The sequence below is a fragment of the Zonotrichia leucophrys genome, chromosome 9 (assembly GCF_028769735.1).
Source record: "Zonotrichia leucophrys gambelii isolate GWCS_2022_RI chromosome 9, RI_Zleu_2.0, whole genome shotgun sequence".
Lineage (NCBI taxonomy): Eukaryota > Metazoa > Chordata > Aves > Passeriformes > Passerellidae > Zonotrichia > Zonotrichia leucophrys.
The window spans coordinates 7,422,782-7,439,579 of NC_088179.1; the positions used below are offsets into that span (position 1 = coordinate 7,422,782).

General features: G+C 40.1%; 1 long non-coding RNA gene across 1 annotated transcript in view; it reads left to right on the forward strand.

Annotated features, from left to right (window-relative positions):
* The window catches only part of LOC135451659 (uncharacterized), a 173,413-nt gene extending 157,123 nt beyond the window's left edge, over positions 1-16,290 (forward strand). The window contains exon 3 of the long non-coding RNA XR_010441392.1: positions 15,582-16,290. This is a non-coding gene — a long non-coding RNA (uncharacterized LOC135451659). The remainder of the gene's footprint in view (positions 1-15,581) is intronic.
* The last annotated feature ends 508 nt before the right edge of the window (positions 16,291-16,798 follow it).

The following is a 16,798-nucleotide window of genomic DNA, read 5'->3' on the forward strand; positions in this document are numbered from 1 at the left end:
GAAATCACTGGGCCAGGAAACATTTTTCAATTACTGGAAAACAAGACTTGGGAATTGCTTCAAAAGTCAATTTATGCATCTTCAAAAGTCAATTAAAAGCTGAAGTGGAGAATAATTTCTTTTGGCTGGGGTAGATGGGGTAAGCGATCTTGCAGCATTGTCTGCTTTCCTTCAGCACTGACCTGAGTTGCTTCACAGCTTTTCCCTTTGGCTGGGGTTGTTATTGTGGAGGCCCATGCTATCCCCAGTCATTCTTTTCTCATAAGATGGAGAAAGCTATTGCAAACTTTCCTGATTCTAGAGGTAAAGGCTTGCAAAGGCTTACTTGGAAGGTTGTGTGACTGTTTGCCAAATTTTTGCACACATGTAATGTGCAAGGTTCACTGTGGCATTTGCAGTGATAGTGTGCAAGTAGTTTCTTGATTCATAATGAAATTGCATATTTTAATGATGATGTGTTCTTGGGTTTAAAATGAGTTTGTGGATAAATGCTTCTTAAGCACAAAGCAAAGTCATTATTTACTGGCTCCAGGTGAGTTATTGCTTTTTTAAACATTGGCTTTCTCTTATCAGATCCCTTTGGAGTCAAGGTGTGGGGAAGGAGAGAGCACTGGCAGGTGATGCCTGAGGACATGAAGGATTGCTGTCAAGCATTGTTTGGGTCTGCAGGGGAGATGTCCATGAAGGAGAGTAGCAGGAGCAAGATAGGGAAGTGGATTGTTGATATTACAGAACATGGTGATGGAAGAGAGTGCATGGCTTGAATCATAAAATCAAACACTTTCTGGGATGCCAGGTTTCTAAAGTGTGTTTTCTTTCCACAGTGCACTAATATTCACCTATAAATCATTTAAAAATATGTCTATCTGTCTAAACAAACCTGTTATCTGATAAAGAGGTCCTGACTTTGCTTCAATAACAATGCCAACATCATCCTTATTTTCCATGGAACTCTCTCCTTTATGCAATTTTCTCGTATGAATGGGAAAAGCTCCCAGTTCCTGTCAATAATGACACTGCTCTGCCCTTAAACTGCCTCTTGACAATAGACATTTTCTGGAGCACATGTGAAATAAAGCAGCGTGGCACTGTGTGGGCAGGTGGGCTGCTGTGATTATTGCTCCTGCCCTTTCTTCCACCTAACCTCTCTGTATCATCCCCCTTCATCTGTGGTGACTTCCCCATGGTTTATCTTTTAGAAAAAGTATATCTATATTCAGTTGTCAGCCCAAGATCACTCTAAATGTCACTTGTTTGCTTTTATGTCCTTGGTCTTGATGGATGTGTCTGAATTCCTCTGAAGGCACGTTGTTAGGTATTTATCTCATTTTGTGGTAGCATTATCTGCTTTAGGTGCAGCACAAGGGGCTGTCCTGGGGCAAGAGGGAGGGAGCCAGGGCATGAGGAGGACAGGAGGGGGAAAGATGTTCATTTCTGTGTGTTTGTCTGCCAGGGAGGCTGTGCTGTGCAGCAGGGACCCTGTGCAGCCATTGCAGTCTGTCACAGAGACCTCCTTCAAAACTGGGCTGCTGCAGGCTTCTGCTTGCTTCTGGTGTCCAGTCCTAATTACACACAGCAGAACTGAGCCTCAAGATTGAGCCTTTGTGAAGTTTACCCATCTCTAGTTTCCCCAATGTACAATATGATGTCTTTTCTCTTTTTTTTTCCATCTTACCTGACTATTTGCTTCGAAAACAATTCTGCTGCTCCTGGCTTCATTAATATGCATCCAGTGCAATGTAAATGGCTCTCGAGGCCTCCCCTTGGTGGATGATTTAATGTGGCAGTTATGAAAGCTGCTCAGCCTGTGCTCCATTAGCATAATAATGAAGCTTCTGCAGCAGCGTTATCATCCTCAGAGGAAATAGCCTGAGTGGTCACAGCTCCTTTAACAAGTACCACTTTAGGATAAAAAGCAAAGGGCTCTGTTTGAAATGCTAGATTGGAATATGCAAAGTGGGAGGGAGTTGTTGGTCGTCTTTGCTGTGCAGGGAGATGGGAGGAAGCAGCTCGTGCCCAGCTGGGAGCAGGAGCTGTGCCAGGCATGGTGCCCCCCTGGCATGGGCTCCCTGGCAGAACAGGACTCGTCCTCTTTGATTCCAAAGTCAGGAGAATACAGGAACCAGTCTCTCTTTTACATCTCTGTCTCCTGTACTTTGCCTCTGAGACTGCAACAAGGACTGGCTTATTTCCTCGTGCTGGGAAATTCAGAAATCTAAAACGCTGTGGTTCAGGGCTGTGTGTTTGGGTTTTCTTTTTTGTGGTTTATTAACTGGTTAGGGATGTATTACAAGGTGGAATAGAAGCTTTTCTCTGTGACTGAAGGAAAAAGATGACTTTCAGGTGAAAACAATAAAAAAATCATAAGTAGCACTCCTCCAATATTAAGGAACTACATTTTGAATAGGAAACAACTGAAAATGCAGAGGTGAAGTTTTAGGGGGTTGACAGACTTGCAAAGAATGAGGACGGTGTTCTCTGCCCTTGTTATGGAGTAAAGTGGATAGAAGGAAGTGGCATTCCTTGTGCAGGGAGCATCTCCCCTGTTTCCTGTGTGCCAAGGATTCAGTGAAGAGTGCTGAAGCACTGCTTGGCTGCATTTCCCTCAGGCTGCTGCCCCATGGCAAGAATTGCTTAACAACTGCAGCTTACAACTGAGTTTATTGAGCTGCTAATTTAATTTATTTTTAATATGGTAAACCAAGCCAACAGCCTTCAGAGGTGATTTTACATCTTCCTGTGCAGCTCATAAGTTCCAGGGGTCAGTCAGTGACTCTGGCTTCTCAGCTGGATCCATCTTTGCCCTGTCAGGGCCAGGCATGTGATGGATCCAAATTTAATGGATATATTCCTGAACTCAAGAGCAGGCAGGACCTGGGGCTCAGCCCTGAGCTCAGGGGGCTCCTGAACCAACACACAGAGGGTGTGCAGGTAGAGTCAGTCCCACAGCTGAAATGCCATGAAGCCAAATCAAAATGCCCTGATGCTTCTTTCCTGTTGGATGCAAAAATTTTCCTATTTCCAGGTTTTAAAAAATATGAAGTCATCTGAAAATGTCCTTTCAGTGACCCCTGATCTTTAATAGTTCTTTGAAGGTATCCAATAACTTGTTTTCCTCTTGCACAAAGATTTTTGATTTGCTACCTAAGGAAGGATGAGGGAGAATAGCACCAGAGATTGGGTTGTTTCACATACCATCCCTAGAATTTGTTTTTGTAATTGATTTCTGCAGAGGTTAAATTTTTCTGAAGAATTTCTTTTTGGTAATTTTCAAGGATTCATTTCAAAGAACAGAAGCATATTTTGAAGTCTAATGTAATTAATTGATATTGCAGAGGTTAATAAAATTTTAAAATATTATAGTAACTCTAGTTTACAAAGTAAATGCTTTGAAGACTTTGAAAAAACCCAAAACATACTAGAGTGTTCCTCAGATACCTTAATAGCAGGTAGGTAGAAACAGGTAAGAAAGGAAAATAACCCAGTCAACAATCCTGCTTGATTCCAAAAGTTTTGAATGGTGAACATTACTTCACATGATATATCTGTGTGCTCCTGTATGTTGGTAAAAAATTTACCTTATTTCCAAGCCTGGAATTGCTCTTCATGCCAAAGCTTTGCTTCACTGAATGCCTGAAGGATTGAGAGAATCCAGCCCTTCTCCCACTGAAGTGGGAATTCAGTCTCTGTGCTTCAAGAGCTCCCCGGAGCAACCATGTCCAGGGATGAGTCCTGTTGTCACTGGAAGTGTGCAGGAAAGGTGATGGGAGAGGGAATGGCTTTGAATGTTCTTAGAATGTACCTCTGCATACCGTAAATATCTGTTAAATGCTTAGTTTGACAACTAATGACTGAAACCCAGCTGAAGGATTTGTCCATACCTTGTTTGCACACATTCTCCAGTTACTACAAGTTATGTTGCCTGAGCTTCATCCCAAAGTCTCACATCTCATACCTTGTGGCTCTTTCTGGAATTGCCCTGAGCACATTTTCCTGGGGTTATGGACTATTTTTAATTTGCTGACACCAGTCTTACACTGATTATGTTAATCACATGCACTTTAGTGACCTCTTGGTCTTTTTGCCTTTCTTCTTTTACTTGCAGAGGTCCACTGGGAGCACTTAGTCACATCACTTCTTTCCTTTTCCCCTTTGTTCTTTGCCACTTTTTTGTTTGCTGTTGAAACATCAGTAAATTTTAACAGTCTAGGGGGTGATCTGTCCTATTTTTTGTTTCCAGGGAATTGGGTTTCATGGTTTGATGGTACTGGCTGGCAACTCTGACCTTGGGATGAGGATGGTTCAATCTTTGTATAATTCCACAGGAGTTAGTTTTAGTATGCAGAAGTATGCATCAGCTGAGAATCAGACATGGCCTTTTGCTGGGCTTTAAGGTTGACTGCCTTTAGTTATTATGCACCTTCACAGGAAGAGAGGAGAAGATGCAGTGAGCCTGACCTAATCCATTCTTTCACATGGGGAGCGGGGACAGAGAGAAAAATGTTCTTAAATTCTTTTCTTTTGCCCACCAAGGATTCAGGCAGTTGTCAGCAGTGACCTTTTGCCAATCCTGTTGTCCATTCCCTCTATTAATTACAGTGCATTCAAAAACAATTAGGCAAATTAATGGAATAAAAAACCTTTGAGGCTGTCAAAGGCAGTTGGCACTTTACCAAGAAATTGCCTAGCTGTAACTGCAGGAGCTTATGGGGTGTCCTGGGAAAACACTGTCCAATTCTCCTGCCCTTCCCTCCTTCAATGCCTGGAGTCTTTTCAGATGGACAGTCACTGGGACACCTGTGCTGCCCAGGTAATGAGTGAAAATGAATGAGGAATCCTGCTTTCTCTTGAGAGTGGCTCAGGATGCACTGCAAGAGGCTCCCTGAATCCCTGCAGCTCCAGAGTTTTCCAGGAGGTGCACAGTGTGCCCCAGCAGATGAGGTTTTGCTGGTATGGCTCACACCAGTTCATGAGAAAGGGTAAAGAACCAAACCTCAGTGGATGGGCATCACTCCCTACTAAGTGTGGCTGTTATAGAAAAGTTCCAAATGAGGCTTTCTCTGTGCTCTGGCTATCTGCTTGTTGCTGTTATCAGTTTGTACAATGTTGACTTCAGAGCTGCTTCTTTGTTTAGGATTTGTGAACCACTCCTGTAAGATGAACAGCAGGATAGAAAACCTCCAGTAACGACGTGTGCCAATGTTATGTTTGCCATAGAGAAATGTGCAATGAAATCTATTTTTGTTAATTGTCTGAGCTGGGCTCTGCTCTGTGGAATGTCTTTCGCTTGAGTGCTGTGAGCTGGTGTCACTACCTTCTGCTGCAAACTGCTTTCTTATCCTCTTATTCTGCATCCTCTCATCGGCACACAGTCCAGACATTTATGATTTGCTGTTGTTCTTAGCAATATTAGGGAAAAACCATTTTGCAGAATCTTGAAATGAAAAGCTCTTAAGCATTAGGTGTAATGGGCACATAGTGCTCCCTGCAAAGTGAACCTCCCAAGTGATAAGGCCTGTCATTTCAGATTGAAGAGAAAATAGCAGGAATCACAAAAGGAATTTGATGGTTTCTATTCCTCCTCCTAAAAAGAGAGTAGGAGGGCTTTCTGTGAAGCGCTTGAAGTTCTTATTGTCTTAGAGCTGAAGAAACTGGAGTCAATAATCCTGTCAGAGGGACTTTTGCCACTGATTTTGGTGAAGGATGGATTGTCCTGAGAGCCTGTTCAGCAGTGTCATATAGCCTTAACAATTAGCATGTTCCAGAAGGTGATATCTTCTCTCTGATCTCATTGATTTACTCAAAGTTAAGGCCAAGACAAAGTGTGTCATGTATTACCATGGACACAAACCTGTGCCATCTCTAAGTTGTGACCTTTCAAGCCATGGGATTCTGGCACAGCTTGCACTGAAGTCACCTGCAGAGGTCTCCCTGGCTTGAGGTGTATTTCCAGGAAAAAGGAGAGGTGGCGTTGATGTCTGTGTCTGGGACAGTCATTCAGGCAGGAGGGACAGACACGACTGACTGTGGCCTTGCTTGTGGAAGTTTATTACTGATCTTTAATCTTATCCCAGGTTCAGGGGACAAAAAGAAGGGTCTTCTAAACTAAGAGTCCCTTGCTACCCACCCAAGGGTCCCTCTAATTGATCCATGTCTGTTGGTTTTAAGGCATGGTCCAGCTTCTAGTAAATAGTTTTCTAGCTTTTATTTTCAGGCCCAGCCAGGAGGAGAGATGCATTTTACATTTTTTTTTTTAATACTAGACTCAAGCTGAAAAAAACCCATGCAATGCTACCTACTTTTAGTAATGCTTCATTTTTATGAAAGGCAATCCTGTGTGGACAGATTGGTGTTTGTTTACATTGTTTAACTGTGCTATGCAACTGGTTTATGTGCTCACAGGTTATCAAACATGAATTTCTCTTCATGTTCCTTGCAATAAAAAAGTGATTTTGGACACTGCAGAAATGAAGTGCTACCAGTCTCATTGTATTCTCCTGTGCTTTTCAAGGCTGAATGCCTTGCTTTTAATGTGAAGATAAAGAGGACTGTGAAAATTAAAAAGTAGCATTACCAGCTAGAGTTAAACATTCAGGATGAGACATTAAGTTAAACCACATGTGAAATGCAGCTGTTTTTACTGAGGCTTTCATCAGTCTACTGGGAAGATTGGTGGGTTTTAATATGTGGTCTCAAGCAGAGCCAATAGAAATGTGTGGAAAATGTGTGTGAAATCAGTGTGTGTCCATGGGGGGTCTGTGGTGTTGTGTGTAGCATTCTATTTGTGTAAATATAAATAATGGTGGTAATACCTATCTGATCACAAATGCTTTTATTTCCCAGGCATACACAAAAAAAAGGACTGATCAGATAAATAGATCTGGTGAATCACAGTAACCTCCACCTACACAATAAATCAGGTCCTGGTTTGTTTTTTTTTTCCAGTTGATCAGAACCAGTAGGAAGAGGAATCCATGACCTAAAAATCCTCTGCAGAAAAATATTGAACACCTGAGACATGCTGGTCACAAAACCACTGAAAACTGATGCTTTTGACTCAAACTCTTAATGCCACTTAACATTTAGGTGCTAAGGATGACTGTGGATCAAAGAGGTGCTGAATTCACAGCTGCTAAAAGAGAAATTGCTGTGCCTGTGAGCAGGGATGAGCAGAGAGATGAAAGCTGATCTGTTAACAGGGTATGCTGTATGAATTCATCCACAGGAAAGGTTAAGGGATGGGAAAATCTGCCACTAGCCATGAGGAGAGCCAGATTTTCCTTGGCATGGGAGCTGAAGGCACTGGTGATGTTTAGAGGGTTTTGCTCACATGTTGCTGTCAGGACAGTGGCTGGACATGGTGCAGATGTCACAGCGCTAATTAACTCCATGTGCAGCCAGGACTCCGGGGCCTTGCAGGCAAAGCCTTCACAAAGGTGTGCTAGAGAAAAGCCTTCCTTCCTCTGCCTGTGCCAGGAGGGGATGTGCTAAGCCCTTCCCAGCTGGAAATCACTCCTGTGCCTTTGTGTACAATGATAGGCTACCAAATTTGGTAACCACAGTAGAGCAGACCCTGACAGGAAGGGAAGAGATCCGGATTCACTGAAGTTCTGCCCTTGTGTGTGTACATAATAGGATCTGGTAGACATAAAGGACAGGTTTAGAGCAGTTTTTCTCTTAATACAAAGGCAGCTTGGGTAAAGGGAGCGAAATAGGAAACCAAGGGAGGTGGTGAAGCCTTATTAAGCGTGCATTTTTTTAACCTCTGATAAGTGATGAAAGCGATTCAGACTTTATCAGCTCTCTGTAATTTTCAGAAGTGTGAAAGGAGGGAAAAGTAGCAAAGAGGCAAAGGTTGGTTTTGTAATGACAGTCTTAGGGAGACTGATTTTGTTTGAACACACTTACAACCACAGAGCAAAAGGAGAAGAGGTCAGGGAACAAAACTCTGTTGACTCCACACAGCAAAGGTTGGAGGGAAGAACTAAAAGGTAAACACAGTTATGCCTCCAGCAGGAGAAAGTGTCATTTACTGAAAAAGGCAGGGAATTGCAGAGTGCATTCTTGGTTTATGCTTCTACCTCAGCAAATTTTAGGGGAGCAAAACCCTGATGAACTGTTAAATAAAAGAGGAGAAAAGAATGTGAAGTGCCTCTGAATTTTTAGTGAAGCGCTCTATTATAGTAGCAAATTATTATTCTGCGTAACAGGAGTACCCACACACATATGTTTTGTAGACCCTGGAAATAGTAAAAAGCCCAAATAAAGAGCAATCCACAAACCTATCCTGCCTCTGTTGGAGGGCAAGAATTCCCCTTTGGGTGCAGAAACTGTAATAGTTTGCCCAAAAGGGGAAAAGATTTCCTTGATGATTTTCAAACACAATCTAGAAATGCAATTAGACCAATGTTAGCACAAGCACATGCTATCACTTTGAGGAAGAGCAGTTTCACCTACTGAAGATCCTTAAATGTGCATTTGATATGTGAAACTTGTTCAGCCTGGCATGAAGGCTTGCCTAAGGGGATGTGCTGTAACACAGCAGCCAGAAGCTTGGAACTCATGTGAAATCTTCACGTTGGCAGCTCTCAAAAGGGGCGCAAACAGACTGATGTCTCCTAACTTCAGAAAATCAGCAGCAACAGTGATGAACAGCATCAAACACAAGCTTTCCATTCCAACAAACATGCTGTGCAAAGACTTAACAAGAACTAAAGAGTTTCCTGCAGGGGGCTTTCTAATTCCCATCAAAGTAATCTCCTGAAGGGTAGTGGAAAATGAGGGAAGGTTTATTGCTAACTCTGTTTTTTTTTTTTCCTTCACTCAGTCATGCTTCTGGCAGAAAAATAAGATCAGTTCTAGCAGCTTTCTCTCTGAACCTCACTGCTGGTTATGGCCCTCTTCCCTGATACCTGCAGCATTGGAGCACACAGGTTGCCCCATTTTGTTTTCCTTTCTCTGTCTTCTTTTTGTTCTGTGTGGAGTAGTTATTATTTGTTCATATGGGCCAACAGAAAAAAAAAGAGGACAAAGAAAAAAAAGTCCAGTGTGATTATATGCAAACTCCTTTTTGGACAAAAAAATCTCTCTTTAGTTCAAAACTCTCTATGGAGACAATTAAACTGAACTAGAATTGTAAACGGAACTGGGTAAATAACTTGACAGAATTAATGCATTGGGTTGTTTGTGGCTTTTCACTTCTCTTACAAATTCTTCTGGGAACAGACTTGATTGTTTACCTCAGACGTTTAAATGTGTCTGTTCAGAATCTTCAAGGAAATTTAATGCATTCATCATAAATTCAGTGGACAAATGTTCAGGTTTTCATTGTACACTTGAAAACATTGTGTATTTACATTTTTCTAATGAAAAAACTTGGTTGCTTCAATTCATGTTTCCACTGTTTCCTGCAAATACAAGCAGGTATAGAGCAGTGGGGGTTGATTTCCTCCCAGGTGAGAAGAGATAGGACTCTGTGAAGAAGCTGTGCCGGGGGGGTTTACGTTGGATATTGGGGAAACGTCTTCACAGGGAGGGTTGTGAGGCACTGGAAAGAGCTGCCCAGGGCTGTGGTCAAGCTGCCATTCCTGGAGGTGTTTAAAAGATGTGTGGATGTGGCACTTGGGGATGTGGTTTAGAGATGGGCTCAGCAGGGAATGGAGGAATGGTTGGATTCGGTGATCTCAGAGGTCTTTTCCAGCTGAAACCATTCTATGAAATACCTTCTTATCTCCTGCATCATTCAGGCCCTGACACTGTGATGTGCATGTCAGGTGAAATCCCTTGGCTCTAATTATAAACTATGTAGCACAGAGAGCAATTCATGGGACGGTAAGAAGTCTCAAAAAGAGGTTTAGGGTCAATTTGGAGATAGTTCTTAATAAAGCTTCCTAATTTTTCATTGTCTGTAAATTAAAATAATAATGGTCGATCAAGAGGTTGTTTTACATATCTAAATATTTTGACTGTTTGGAAATCAAACTTATTCTTCGATTTTGTATTCCAGTGCCAGCAGGAGATCTGCTGTGGTGCTCCTAAAATGATAAATTGATAAAAGTCCTAATAGGAGAAACTCAACAGGAAAAAACCAAAATGAATTAACTTGCCAAGACATGGCTAACATCATTGAGTTTATATATGTTTCATTAAAGCAAGGCTTGACAGCTTTATGAGGAAACAGTGGGGTTTGCAGTGTATGAAGAACCTGTAATACTGCCAAGGCTGATCAGGTCCTGTGCCATACAGCCTATTTAATAGACAAATATTTGTACAATGAAAATGTCATTTTAAACGATTGGTTTAACAATCCCTTAAGCTTCTAAATGACCTGCAAAGGCTGGAAATTCTACCCTGGTGTTTAAGATCTAGTGGAACGTTAGATAGATAATCAAAGGAAATTTTTAGAAACTGGGTTCCTAAATTAGGGATTTTTTGATGACTTCTGGTGCTTCTTTTGCTCACCATATTTCTACCATGTTTGTTGGGGGACAGAGCTGGAATTGACTTCATGTCTGTTCTCTCTGTTGCTGATCCAATTTGTTTCCTACATGCATGTTCAGTTTGTAATTTGCTAACTTGGATCCACGTTTGTGCTTAGGTTGTGTGTCTAAATATCTTCATGTACAAACTTGACTGGCTGAAAAAAGAGTAATAGCAATGGGTAAAATCAAGGCTATTTTTCATAGTTTTTTTTTCCTCATTGCCACCTACAAAGTGAAGAACAGTATAAGCTCGTATTTGTTCAGTGAGAAGTTAGTGAGTCCATCAGTCTGTGAGTTGATCAGCTATTTGTGATAATCAGATTGATGCAAGGATGACTCTTGCAATGTGTATATCCCACTGCAACCTCTTAACCTGGATGCTTTGGTGTGAGGAGCTCTGGCTATGAACGGCAAATGCATCAGGCTCTTCACTCAAGAGCTGGACTTGATGGTCCTTGTGTGTGCCTTCCATCTCAGAATATTCTGTGATTCTGTGATCTGACTGTAGCAGTTAAAGAAGGTTAACAAGGAAATCTAGTTCTATTTGACTGCATTTTTAAAAGCTGAAATAAGTTTCAGATTCCCTCTTGTTCTAGCTGCTGTATAAAGCGCAACTTCAATTTTCCTTGACAGAACTGGGACTGAGACCTTTCATTTCATTCTTCCCTTTTTCATCGTTACTTCTATGATCCATGACCTTATCCTGCTTTTTGCCTTTTTTCTCCACAAAAGTCAGTGGCCAGTTTGATCTTGGAAAGAAAGAGAGATCACAACACAAGGCATAGTTCTTATTTTAAGAATGCAGATCTGAAAAGGCTGATAGTGAACTAGAGCAATAGAGGAGCAAAGCCAAAACATTCTAAGAAAGAAAAGGTTAAAGACATGACAAACAGGAAAAACGAACACATGCAAAGATAAATACAGCACATATTTTCCTCTCTCATACGTGTATTTAACAGAGAAGTTAGAACAGGCAATTTAGTAAATATCACAAATATATTGTAACCACAAATGGTTACAGAAATAATAGCCAAGCTATTCATAATCTGATTAAAAATAGTATATCAGTAGATGTATGTTTCCCTTAGACTGTGTATTAAAAAAAAAAAGCTAAATTTTATGAATTCCCAAAATTAAATTTGCATATGACAAAGCAATATTTGGAAGTGTGACTGATTGGATTCAGGGACAGATGTCTTCCATAGCATTTTAACTCTAATTGCAGCACAGCAATGTGTCAAGACTGGGCAAAGAATTTACTGGGGTGAGAAGCAGGAAGGAAAAAAAAGTCCTGAAAATTGCATTAATGGAAACAGCAGGCAGGTGGCAATAACCAAATAGCTTTAATTGTCCAAGGAACTCATGGGAATCAATTTGCTGTGATTATTACCCACATGGTGGAAGGAAGAAATAGCAAATTAAATAGAATGACACAAATGGTAGTAAACTATACCATAGGATTCCCATAGCGAGCTTGCAGCAGCTTTGTTCTCAAGGACACGCTGTTTTAGGTAATTTTCTCCTGGAGAAAACAGTGTAGATGCCAGTCAGACAGTGAAACACAGCTATTATTAGTGCACACATGCAGCCTGGCTTGGTAAACCAGATGTGTTTCAGTTTTGGGTAGACTGCAAGACTTACATACCCACAGGGTATGGGATTGATTTCTCCCTTAGAATTATCTTGACAATATTTAGTAGCTTATGCTGAAAAACAGGGTGTTGCTATTAACTTCACTTCTTGTCTATACAAAGGCACACTGGGAGACACCCTGAGCACTTATCTCAGACTTAACTTTGCAGACCAACAGTTCTTGTATGGCAGAAAATTATTGGCGTTAAAAAAGAAACTATCTAAAATTTAACCGAGATTTTAAGAGAAAGACTTTAACTGAGATTTTGAGAGAAGGCTCATTCAGAGCAGCTGATATTCAGCCAACTCATTTTATTCACAGAGGACTTTGGCAGTGCACATTCAAGTTTTGGCTTGGCCATTTACATGAGAGAGATTTACCTGAATTAACATAACCATGAGAGATGCCTTAAACTCTCTCATTTGGGCACAGGTCATCCTCCAGGCCTGCAGTTCACTCTGTCATAGCTGCAGAAGAGATGGCTGACACTGAGGTGTTTGAAATGGCACTGGAGTCCCCTAATTGGGCAGCTGAATGCTGTCTCAGCCTTGCATATCCATCCATGGGCTGCATGGATGCCCCAGTCAGGGCACTGCTGTTGCTTACAGCAGGCTGGGATGGATCTCCCAAAGCTTTTGCTGTTGTTCTATTTGTACAAAGACATGTCCTTTGATAAAGGAGGGACTGACTGCCAGAGCAAAAGGGGAAGAATTTGCTGGGGATGTGAGGGATTGTGGGGTTGGAATTCCTGGTCTGAATCAGGCAGGCTGGGTTGGAACCAGGATCTTCCACATCCTCAGGAAGTGCCTCAATCATTAGGCCCTCAGCTAATCACAGGCCTGAGTTAATTTGTGCCAGACCTTAATTATTTGAAAGCAATGCACTTCTGCAGAGAAGCTTTGATTTTTAAAGAAATGACATTTCTAAAGTAAAAAATCATTTTCGATGAAAGAATCCTGACTAATTAGGACATTGATTGGTGTGGGTCTCTCAGACAGGATATTCCCTCTTCTTTCAAAGGGGAGCATTCAGGGAACAAGGACGGGGTTTTTTCTTTGAAAGAAATGAATATTGATGACTGAATCTCTGCTTCTCAAGAGGGAAAGTTATTTTAAAGTAGTTCAGAATGGTTGGGATGTCCAGCTGGAAATTCCCATGCTGCATGATCAGGCTAATTCCACAAGTGAGCTTTGGGTGTTCAGCTGTGTCAGATGCCAGGCACCCTGATTGCAAATCATCCCTTGTTTCCTGATTTCTTTCCCTGCACTTCCCCACATTTTCATAGGGAATTATGAATAGAATACTGGAATTATGAATAGAATACTGGATATATTCTAGTGAGGCATCTGTACAACAGCCTTCAGCAAGAGGACTCAAATGATGATGCAAAATCTGCACAGTCAATTGAAAACTAATCCTGCTTTATATCTGGGAAGCATTAATTGGGATCTGTGCAATACACATAATATTTAGTTTGTCTGACAAGGTCTAGCAGACAAACTAAAAAGCATACCTTTAACTAACTCTAATCTTTAGAGTAATGGGATCAATTCATAGATCTGGCTCAGCATATAGATTTCGAAAAACTTCCTTTATAGTCTGCACTCAGAGCATATTCAGACATTTGAAATGTATAATGCAGTTTTGATTTATGGCACAATTAACTTTAAAAAGTGCACAGCAGTTCAGAAAATAAATTTCATATACCAAATATCTCAAGTAATTAATGTAACTCTCATCCCTCCCCCTTTTTTGTTAGAGAAAAGCAAAACAAAATGAAACAAACATTTTCCTTCCTTTGTTTCAGTACCCTTTAGAATAATTACAACAAGCTAAACAAGTCCAGTGATGAGTATTCTCTTAGGAAACCTTTACATTAATTTCCTGCACTGCATAAACAATTCTTCCTTACAGCTACCACCTCTGGCAATGCTACAGCATTCCTTAATGAGCAATAGTATGGGATTTACAGAGTATACAGTAGAGAATTTAGAAAGGAAGTGCTTGAATCATATGGAAATTCCCTTCTGTGTATACCTTAGCAATTGTACAAACTGTGACAGGTTCCTACTTACAAGCAGCAGGTGAGACCTTACTGTATGCTAATAATAGTTAAGGCACAAATAGCCTCTTCTGTGTTTGTGTCTAGAAATACCTTTTGATAGCAAAATTACGGCTTGAAATTGAATTAAGTTCTTTGCGTTTTTCCAATTGTTTGTTCTGAAAAGAGTACAGAATTTAGGGGATGATTATTGAAATTAAATGTATGAACACTGTGAGCTGATGTGTTTGTGTACATGGGTCTGATATTCAGACTATCACAATAACAGCCAAAATTTACTTTTTTAATGATAAAACTTCCTCGTAAAATCCTTTAAAAATGTTTTAAGCTTATCATTGTCATGGCTGGTATGGAAACAACCTTTGGGAAATTGATTAATTCCTTTAAAACTGCTTGTATTTTTAAAAACAAGCTTAAACAGCCTTAAACAAAAGTAAACTGCAGCTGATGCCTGCAATGAGTATTTTGTGCTGTACGGTATTTATTTAAAGCCATTGGCAGCACTCTATTTTTAAATATATATTTGAACGTCATGATTCTGTTCAGGGAAAGGAAAATTTAACTATGTAGCATTTAGCAATCAATTATGGAGTGTCTCATGTAATAAATATAGCATGTAATGGTGCTGTTTATGCTGGTAAAACATTTATGCTTTATATATGTGTATATAAAATCATAACAGTAATCATGTGAATATAAATCAAAAGTAAAGCAATGCTAAGATGAGGGACAGATGCAATTCAGACAAGGACCTTTTGGCGAAGTAGTGCAGAAAACGTGATCTGAGATAATTAGCAATGTGCATTCTTAGGAAATAAGAAATACATCTTACATGAACTGAGACTCATTGCTGTGCACAAACCAGTGAGGATGGGTTTGCTTGGTAGTGTTGACATGGAATGGGTTCATCCAGCTGGGCTGTGTGCAGCTCCAGCTCAGTGACAGCTGAGCAGCCTGGCACATACATCAAGCTGTGTGTGACATGATGGGATGGATGTCCACCCTCAGCCCTCTAATCCTGACACAACCAGATCCAGGGATATTTAGTGCCTAATTAAAGAGCCCAACTGGCTGCTCAGGGCTGTTGGACACAGTGTCAGTCAATGTGGTGGTGGGAGGGTGCCTGAGAGAATTCACTCTTGAGAATATGGATGTTGAGTGTTAAATTAATTCATTACTTTTCACAAATGTAATTTTGTTCGTAAATGGTAAGGAGAAAAATAGAAATGCCAAGTCCTGACAAGACTGCAGAAGAAATTTTCATGTTTACATCTTTATTTGCTTCTTTCAGTAAAACAGCTGGAAATGCTTGGAAGAAAATTAGACATAGTTAACTCTTAATTATTGTGTTTATATACTAACAAAAACCTTCTCCTGTCATTTGTTCATCACATTCATATCTCAGATGGCTCTTGAAGAATTAAACATCCTCATAAAGAAGTGCTGCTTGTAGCTGGAACTTCAATGTGGACCATCTTTGATTTGAAGAAAATCACATTTAGGAACTGTTTGTCTCACTATGACTGGAATATTTATCTTAAGAAGAGGCATGACAGGAGGAAGACGTGTTTGGATTCAGAAATACAGCCCTCTAATGAGATGGAAAGGTGTGCCCTACTTTATGTGCCTGTTTGCCTGATGTATGTGTTTCTTCAAACCCACAAGCTTAAAATGTGTCACCTAAAAAATATTACACTCTTGGTGTTGGAAATCTGGCAAGCGGTGCCTGAAGTAAATTGAGACTCTTAATTCTTCCCAGTACATACAGATAACAATAATTTTCATTCTGTAAAAGTCATGGCAGCCTACAGCTCTAGGACCTAAGCCTGATATCATTGATATCTGGTGTAACTTTGAAAAATATTCTACTCAGAAATCCATTCTGGAGGGAAGAATGTAAATGTTGAACACCTTGTTTCACTACCAAGCTTACATCTTGGGAGGTTTTTTACTAATGAAAATTCTTACAAGTTTTTTATTTCATAGGAAATAACACATTCCTGTTTATAATTTCAAAAAAGTAAAAATAATAATTACCTTTTCCTATGATCATTTCCACTACATTTTACTGAGATAAATAGGGAGCTTTCACAGTGAGCATCTAGAGTGACTCTAGTTTTTATTAGAGACTGAGCATTCCATAAAAGTAGGAGTTCTGTAAATCTTAATGGTTATTTATAATTCATGTTGAAATAAAGAAAGGAAATAAATACAGAAATTATGATGCAAATATTTTTTTTTCCCCTAGAAATCTCAGCGGGCTTTAGAAATAATATTGGCACAGACCCTCAGAAATTCATGTTCTATATGTGATACGTACATACAAATCCTACACTTGTTCTCCTTTTTGACAGGGCCGAATGTTTATATTGAGAAAATCCTTGACTAATTGGGAAAACTCCCAAAATATCTTGCAAGGCATGTTTGAGTTCTTTGACTTTTTTGCCTTTTTTTTTCTCTTTGGTAATTATGAATAGAAAATTAGCTCTGCTTAACAATCTGAGTTGGTTCAGAAAAAAGGAAAAATTCAACATTAATATCTAGCTCAAACAAATTTTTAATTACAATATTAATAGTAGGTAGAAGCATAAAAGTTGCCTAAAGAATTTTGAAATGTTTTTT